We start from the raw sequence: 8,996 nt of genomic DNA on the forward strand, positions 1-8,996 counted from the left end.
ATGAAGAGTTGATAGTTAAAAAATATTAGATAATTTATTTAATATATACGATAATTATAAGAGAGAGAGAGAGAGATGTTTAACCTAGCTTCTAAAGGAACCTCGTTTATTTCAAATTACGTATTGCATAAACTGCCTAACGTAACACGCACATGCAAGTAACAAAATAACAGGTAGCAGCTATAATGTTTCTAACCTAGCTATAACCTCGTTTATTCTAGAGAGAGAGAGAGAGAGAGAGAGGGTCACGTGTTGTAATTGGCTGAAGGAAATTATGTCATGTCACGTGTTATAATTGGCTGAAGGAAATTAAGATATAACATCTTGAGATGGACAAATTGTCCAAAATTCAGATCTAGAGTTAAAACGGAGCAAACCCTTCAATGTCCATAATTATCAGGACTTTAAATTTTATAAAATATATAAATATATTTTTTTATTTAATGCTAAGGAGATAATAATTTAAAGCTATTTTATTTAATTGAATATCGATAATTTTATATATGTAACATCTAAAATTATATACTTATTACATTTAATATTATGTATTTATATATTTCAAAGGTAATTAATAATGTAAAGTAAAGTAACTTTAGAGTTTGATAAGTTTATATATTTATACATTTTTAATAAATTTAATTATTTTGTTGATCTTTATAGTTTTATTAAATTTGTAATTAAATTTTTATATTTTTTTATAATTAAATTTTTACACTGTTTTTAATTTTATAATTAGATTTTTTTATATAAAAAATATTAAAATTAATAGAATATTTCTTTCAAAAAATATATTGTAAAAAATTTAATTAAATTTGTAATTGTGGATATCTTCAATTTATAAAAAAAATATTCAATTAACTTTTATATTTTTTATAATAAAAAAATTTATTATAAAATTAAAAATAATATAAAAACTTAATTATAAATTTAATGAAATTATAGCAATTAACATCATAATTAAACCTTTTTAATACGATGGCTGCTAGTGGTGTTGAGGCATCGAAGGCATTTTGTCATAGAAGATATATATTTTTATGGCTTTATGGTAGCTATTATTGGCATGTTATGTTGTTATCAATGAATAAATGTTCTTAAATTTCATAACAATTTTTCTCAATCACAACAATGATTTGATAGTGAGGTAGAAGATCGCCTTTATATGCTTTATTTTAAGCGTTTCAATGAGTGCATTTGGGTGTGTTTTTCGTATTAAAGAGCTATGCATTTTTAGATCTTGCGTTATCATTTGTCTATATTAGTAGTGCTTCTAGAGTGACAAAGAAATTTAAAAAAAAAAAAAAAGACAATTAATTAATTAATGCTTTACAAAAGAGAAAATACTTTTTTAATATCTAAATTGATATAAAAATAATAGAAAAGACTAAATAATTAGAAATGTAAAATAAATGAAAATCACAGCCTAATAACATTTAATTTTAAACGTATAAATAAATTAACAAAAATATTACATATATATATACAGAGACGGATCCAGAAATGATATTATGGGGGGGCCAATAACACATATAATATTAAAAATTATGTAAAAAAATTATATAATATAAGATGTATTACAAAAATATACCAATAAAGAATATAATTTAAAGTAAAAAAAAATATGTATATACTTTTTATTAACAAAGTGGTCGATTCTTCGTATCATAAAATTCATTGATAATAGAATTTGTGTCAAAATTTTTCAGTAATTTTCTTTTCAATATAATTAAAAGACAATTAGCAAGAAATTCATCTTTTATTTTGTTTCTAAGTTATTTTTCACAATATTCATAGTTGAAAAAGATCTCTTAATTGTAGTAGTTGAGACAGAGAGAATTAATACCAAATGAATAAAAAAAGACGGCCACAAAAAGAAAAAGAATTCACTTTATAAGATTTAAAATTTTTTATTTAATTAAAAATATTAGTAATAATATTTTTTTATTTTTTAATAATTTTACTTACTTTTTAGATATTAAAAATCATTAATATTTAAATTAGATTGGACATTTATTAGTATAAATACTAAATATTTAAAAAAAATAAATTATATATAATAACTTATTACTATTAAAAAAAGTTGGGGGGCCGAGGCCGCCACTCGCCCCCCTTGTGTCCGTCCCTATATATATATATATATAATCAGATATATAATCAATTATTATATTTATATATTTGTATATAAATACATGTGTTATTTTATATAATTTTAATGTATAATTTATGTTAATGGTTTGAAGGGTTTAAGGAGACCTTCAAACTATACAGTGCTCCTTGAATTTGTCCACGCTCTGGTAGGGTTTCATTGCGCCGCTTCCATGTGGTTTTACTTTTTTTTTTTGTCTTTTTTTTTTATCAAAATCTTTTTCATTTTCTTCTACTTTCTTCTCTTTATTTCTTTTCTGTTTCTAATTCATCCCCACTTGGTTCCCTAATTTTTGTTCCTCTCCCAATTCATTCCTACGCTAGATTTCTCTTTTAATTTATTCCGTTTTCTAATTCACTCATTCCATATATCTTTTATCTCCGAAATCATTAAATACCAATTTTGATTTTTTCTACACCATAAGCAACAAATCAGACACTCAAAATTTCCATATAATTGACAGTGATTAGGAGGATGATTTGATCGTTTCAGCTGATGAAGATGTTTTTGAAGGAATTCAAGCCTATACATATAGTTTGTCTGGAAGAATTTTCTCAGATTGGATCTTTTTTGTAAGTACCATGGAAGGAGCCCTCTATGCAATATGGAATAAACCAGAAGGATTTAGAGTAGCCGAAAAATTCAGGAACCAGTTTCAATTTTTCTTTGAGAATGACTCTGATGTGACTCGAATTGAGAGGGGTTCGCCTTGGTTATTCAAGAGTTTTGTTCTTCACATTCATAGATGAAAGCAGTCAGTAAACATGAAGGATAATCACATATCTTCTTTTCTTGTATGGACACAATTTTGGGGATTGTCTGAACAATACAAAATGCTTGAGGTTGGCCGAAAATTGGGTGGGAGACTTAGTCAAATTGAAGATGTTGCTCTGTTTGAAGTTAGAGGCAAAGATACACACATAGTGAAGGCTAAAGTGGAACTGAATGGTGATAAAAGAGTGAGGGATACACTAAAATTGCTTGATCCTAATCAGAAAGTGCTAGAAATTGGAGTACGATATGAACGTATAGGTGTATTCTGTACTTATTGTAGGAAATTGGGGCATGAACCTAAGAACTACCAATTTTTTATTGATGATTCTATCCAAAATAGTATCAAGAAAGATAGAGTTGGTGAATGACTTAAGGCAGATCAAGTCGATAGGCGTTTAACTGAAAAGAGGGCTTTCTTCAATCCTAATCAACCTCGGGATGGTTCTGTTCTAACTCAACAGAAGAAAAAATCTCCACCTACTTGTCTTTTTGATAGTTTCTCAAAATTGAGTGTGCAAGATGATCAGAAAAAATAGAATAATAAAAAAATTGCTACCAATTCGGGTTCTATAGCAGAAAATGAGGGTGAATCAGAAAATACTGGTACAACTACTGATATTAATTCTTCTTCTAATGCTTTATTGGAGATATCCTATCCGATGAATAATGTCCAAACACAATAACAACATCATATCTAAGCTTAGAAAGGAGAATAAAAAATTAAACCTGAAATAACTTGTCAGAAAGTCTGTGATAGGTTTCAAAAGGAGGAATGGAGGTAACGTTATTGAAGATATTTCAAAGAAAATTTATCTCAATGGTATTGTTTCTGATGCTATGATGGTGGAGGATGCTATCCTAAAGCCTTCAAGTGGTACCCAAATAAACATGAAATTGCTCTCGTGAAATTATCGGGGTTTGGGAAGACTCCTGACAATCTACAATCTTAAAAAGATTTACAAATCCTACTCCCCCAAGGTTGATTTTATCTGTGAAACAAAAAATCAATCTCGACAAGTTAAAGAAAAACTAAGATCTTGTGGTTTCAAAGAATGGTTTATTGTGGATTTGGATGGATTATCTGGGGGTATGGCAATGGCATGGAAGGATGGTTGTATTGTTCAGATTTTACAGCATGGTAGATTCTTCATTGTGGCATCAGTTTTGACAGCTGGTTCTAATGATCCCTATGGTGTTTTAAGTATTTATCTCAGTTCAAATGATCAACATAAAATGTCTCAGTTTGCTGAATTAACTTCAATCACCCAACAGTTTGATGGTAAGGTTGTGTTAATTGGTGATTTTAATGTCATTTCTAATCAATTGGAGAAAGCAGGTGGGGGTATTAAATCTCCTTCTTCTATTGAAACTTTTAACAGTTTTATTGATGATAATTTCTTGATTGATATTGGTATGGTCGAAAGACCATTCACTTGGTCGAATAGGCAGAGTGGTGATGGGTTGATACAGGAAAGACTGGACCAATTTCTGGTAAGAGTTGATTGGTAGCAACTCTATCCCAATGCATCGGTTCTTAGACTGTCAGAATTAGGATCAGATCACTCTCCTCTTCTCTTAGACTCTAATCCAAGAACTGAGAGATCTAAACGGCGATTCAAATTCCAAGAAAGATAGTGTTCCAATGATAAAATAAGGCAGATTGTTAGAGAGATTTGGCACAAACAGATTGATGGTTCGACCATGTATATCCTAGCTCAAAAAATAAAGCGTCGTCAGCATAAGATTGTCAGATGGCAGCAAGAACACAGATCTAATTCAAAGGTGGAGATTGATTTACTACAGTCTAAATTAGAGGAACTTCGTTTAGCAGGAATTCATGGAGGCAACATCATTTTAGAAATAGAGGACAAACTTGAGAAAGCATTGCAAAATAAGAAATCTTATTGGAAAGATAAGTCTAGAGTCAAATGGCTCAAATCCGGTGATCAGAATACAGCTTTCTTCCATCAGAAATTTAGAAATCAAATCCGAAGAAATAAAATTTGGCAACTAATTGACAATGATGGTGAAGTAGCTACTTCAAATGCTGGTATTGCTTCTGTGGTTGAATCTTATTTCAAAGACATCTTCTCCTCCACTTGTCATGAGAATCCTGAACCTCTGTTTACTGATTTTGAACCTAAGGTTACAGCTCACATGAACCGTAGGCTTCAAAAACCAATTTCTATGGAAGAAGTTAAACGTGCAACATTTAGAATTCATCCTCAAAGTGCTCCAGGAGATGATGGTATGATAGCAAAATTTTTTCAAAACTTCTGAAACATACTTAATGGTGATGTGTTTCGAGCAATTAAGAGCTTCTTTTCAGGAGGCAGAATTTTGAAGGGTTTTAACCACACTCAAAGCTGTCTTATTCCTAAGATTTTTTATGCTAAAGATATGACTCAGGTAAGACTAATAAGCCTATCCTCAATCTTTTACAAGATTATCTCTAAAGTACTTGTACATAGACTTTAGAGTATGATGAATAGACTAATTAGCCCTTCGTAGAGTGCTTTTATTAAAGGCAAATTAATCTCTGATAATATTCTAATTGCTTATGAGTGTATGCATTACTTGAAGAACAAAAAAAGGGACTTGAAAATGAAATGGCGCTAAAATTAGATATGAGTAAGGCATATGATAGGGTAGAATGACACTTTCTTTAGTTTATATTAGAGAAGTTTGGTTTTGACTCCCGGTGAATCATGTGGATTCGAGAATTAGTGACAAATGTTTCTTATTCTGTCATTGTGGAAGGACAACCCTATAGTTTCTTCAAACCAAATAGAGGTATTCGACAAGGAGATCCTCTATCTCCCTATATTTTTCTTTTCTATGCAGAAGGTCTCTCCTTCTTGTTACACAAGGCAGAACAAAACAGACTAATTTAGGGTCTTCAGATACATAGGCGATGTCCCAAGGTCAACCACCTCATCTTTGCTGATGATTCTATCTTATTCTGTAAGGCTAATCCTGAAGCATGTTCAAACATCCTACATTTATTAAATTCTTATGAAAGCATCAGCAGTTAGAGGGTAAATCTTAAAAAAATCTGCTGTGTTCTTTAGCCACAACACTCCCTCCACTACTCGTACACTACTGGCTAACTCTATGAGTATTAATCATATTGGAACACAAGATAGATACCTTGGTTTGCCTTCTACAGTCTCTAAATAAAAAAGGCTTTTTTAGTATGATTAAAGAGAAGGTTCGGAAAAGAATCCAAGGGTTAAAGTGCAATCTTCTATCGTTAGGTGGTAGACAGGTATTGCTTAAAGTAGTGGGAGAAGCTATTCCTATTTATACATTGTCTTGCTTCAAGTTGCCTGATGGATTAATTTCAGAAATTTACTCTCTACTTTTTCAGTTCTAGTGGGAACGAAAAGGTTCTAAAAGATGGATGGCTTGGATTAGCTGGGACACTATAACTCGCCCGCGAAGAGAAGGAGGCCTTGAATTTAAAGATCTTAGAATCCAAAATCTGGCGCTTTTAGGCAAACAGTTTTGGCGACTCGTAACACAGCCTACTTCCCTATTATCCAAAATCCTAAGAGGTAAATACTTTAGCAATAGTAATGCTATAACTGCAGAAATTGGAGTCTTACCTTCTTGGAGATGGAGGAGCATACTGGAAGGCTGAAAGATTGTTTAAAAAGATCTTAATTGGGTTGTGGATATTGGAGAGAATATCCAAACTTTTAAGTATCCTTAGCTGCCTCCTCCGTATCCTTTAATAATTTTTGACATGGCAAATAGACAGGCTATTTTTGAGTTAGTTCCAAGAGTTAAAGATCTAATTACTGAAAACAGGAATTGGAATCAGAATCTCATTTAAGAATTATTTTTCCAAGACGTTGTAGACATGATTTTTTCAGTTAAAATTCAGCAAAGTAGGGACAAATTGCAATCGGATTTGAACAAATGCAAGCAATATGATATAGCTTCAGGTTACAAAATTGGTTATTTATTTCACCATCCACCTCTAGAGCTTTGCCTTAATTATATGCAGCAGAAAAAACCATGGATTGATATATGAAAGTTAAACTTGCCTCACAAAATTAAGTTATTTATTTGGAAAGCTCTCCATGGTCGGCTTCCGATGCTTGTTCAGATTCATCACCACATCCCATTTATATCACCAATATGCCCCTGCTATCATGAAGCAACAAAAATAATCACTCATTGTTTGATCGATTGCTCTAGAATCAAAGAAGTATGGTCTCAGAGTTATTTTTATAACTGTCTTCCCCTCAGAGCCCTAACGACTTTTGGACATGGTGGACTGCATCAACAGAGATGCTTAACCTGTTGAAGAATACTGACCGTAATCCTCAATTGCTTGCCATCATTTGTTGAAACTGTTGAAAAGCTTGCAACCAGTTAATTTTTGAAGGTTCTACTTCAAGGCCGTCTGCCATTCTAGAAAGCTCTGTCAAATTACTCTGTGAAATCCAAAGAACTCCCAGTTTAGATCCTCATCTCCATGAGGCAATCTTTTAGTTTCATTTAATTTGATTTATCATTAATTCTTCTTTGAGATTTTTCTTCATTTTTCGACCATGTACTGTTTGATGAATACCTTCAGTGTATTATTTTGGAAAATCTTCACCTTTTATTATGTTATCCTGCTTTTGGACATCTTTATATTTCATTTTTTAATAATTAATGAAATATAACCTACTATCTTTGAAAAAAAATATAATTTATGTTCTAATATATATTATATAAAATTGATGATTTATTTAATAACTAATTTTTAGTATATACATAATATAGGTGATAAATTAAATATAAATGCAAAGTACACAAAGGTTTTTTCTCTGCTTAATTACTAATTCATCATATCAGAACTAACCTTGACATCGAGGAAATTGGATCTAACTTGGTTTTTGGTTTTAGTCCAGCTACACATCCAAGTGTTTTGACAATCAAGTCTAATTAAATTGGTCCAAACTCAACAAAAATCACTTTTATTACACCAGTATATACACACGCGCGTTTCAATAATCCAACACATATCCTTTTTCGTCTTCATTTTCGTGTTATTTCTTTTTCGCGTTCTTCCTTCTTCTTCACTTTCCCCCTTCTTTATTTTCGCATTCCTTTTTCTTCTTCTTCGTCTTCCTCCTTCTTCTTCACGTTCCTTCTTTTTCGCGTGTTTTCTCTCAATCGTCATTCTTTTATTACTGCTATTGTTGCTGCGTTTTTTCTTTTCCTCCTTTTAGTTGAGGTTCATTTGAATCCAGAAATTAATTCGATGTGTTTTTATTGATGATTGATTCTTTTTGACTGCTTGTTTAAAATTGAACAAATTTCGATTTATTTGTGAATTAATTGAGGTTTACTTGATGCTGCTGATAAGTATTGACTAAATTTTTTATTTCTTAAGTAATTTCGGTTCATTTCTTAGTTTAATTGAGGTTCATTTGGATACAGAAATAAATTGCATGTGTTTTTTTATGATGATTGAGTCTTTTTTATTGCTTATTCAAAATTGAACTAATTTTGGTTCATTTGTGTGTTAATTGAGGTTCACCTGATACTGCTGATAAGTATTGACCAAATTTTTTATTCCTTAAGTAATTTTGGTTCATTTCTTAGTTTATTTGAGATTCATTTGGATCCAGAAATGAATTCGATGTGTTGATGATTGAGAATTTTTTACTGTTTGTTCAAAACTGAACTAATTGAATGGAATAGAGTGGAATCTAATGCAATTGAATAAAGTGATAATTAATAATTTCATTATTCTTCACCAAAAAATTTAGTCAATACTTATCAGTAGCATTAAGTGAACCTCAATTAGCATACACATGAACCGAAATAAACTAAGAAATGAATGAAAATTATTTAATGATGACATAAGAGAAAATTAGAATCAATAAAAATGTTTGCAAAATATTGGTGTTATCGGTGACGATGATAACGAAAGAAAAAGATCACAAAAAAAAAGATACAACATTGAGGGAGGAGGAGGAGGACCTGCGTGCATAAATTTAAAAGAAGAAGAAGATGATTTTCCGTTTACGTTAAAAGTAAAAAATTGTTTATATTTAAAAGCTAAGTCAGTTATGTA

This window comes from Arachis stenosperma, chromosome 6 (assembly GCF_014773155.1).
Source record: "Arachis stenosperma cultivar V10309 chromosome 6, arast.V10309.gnm1.PFL2, whole genome shotgun sequence".
Classification (NCBI taxonomy): Eukaryota; Viridiplantae; Streptophyta; class Magnoliopsida; order Fabales; family Fabaceae; genus Arachis; species Arachis stenosperma.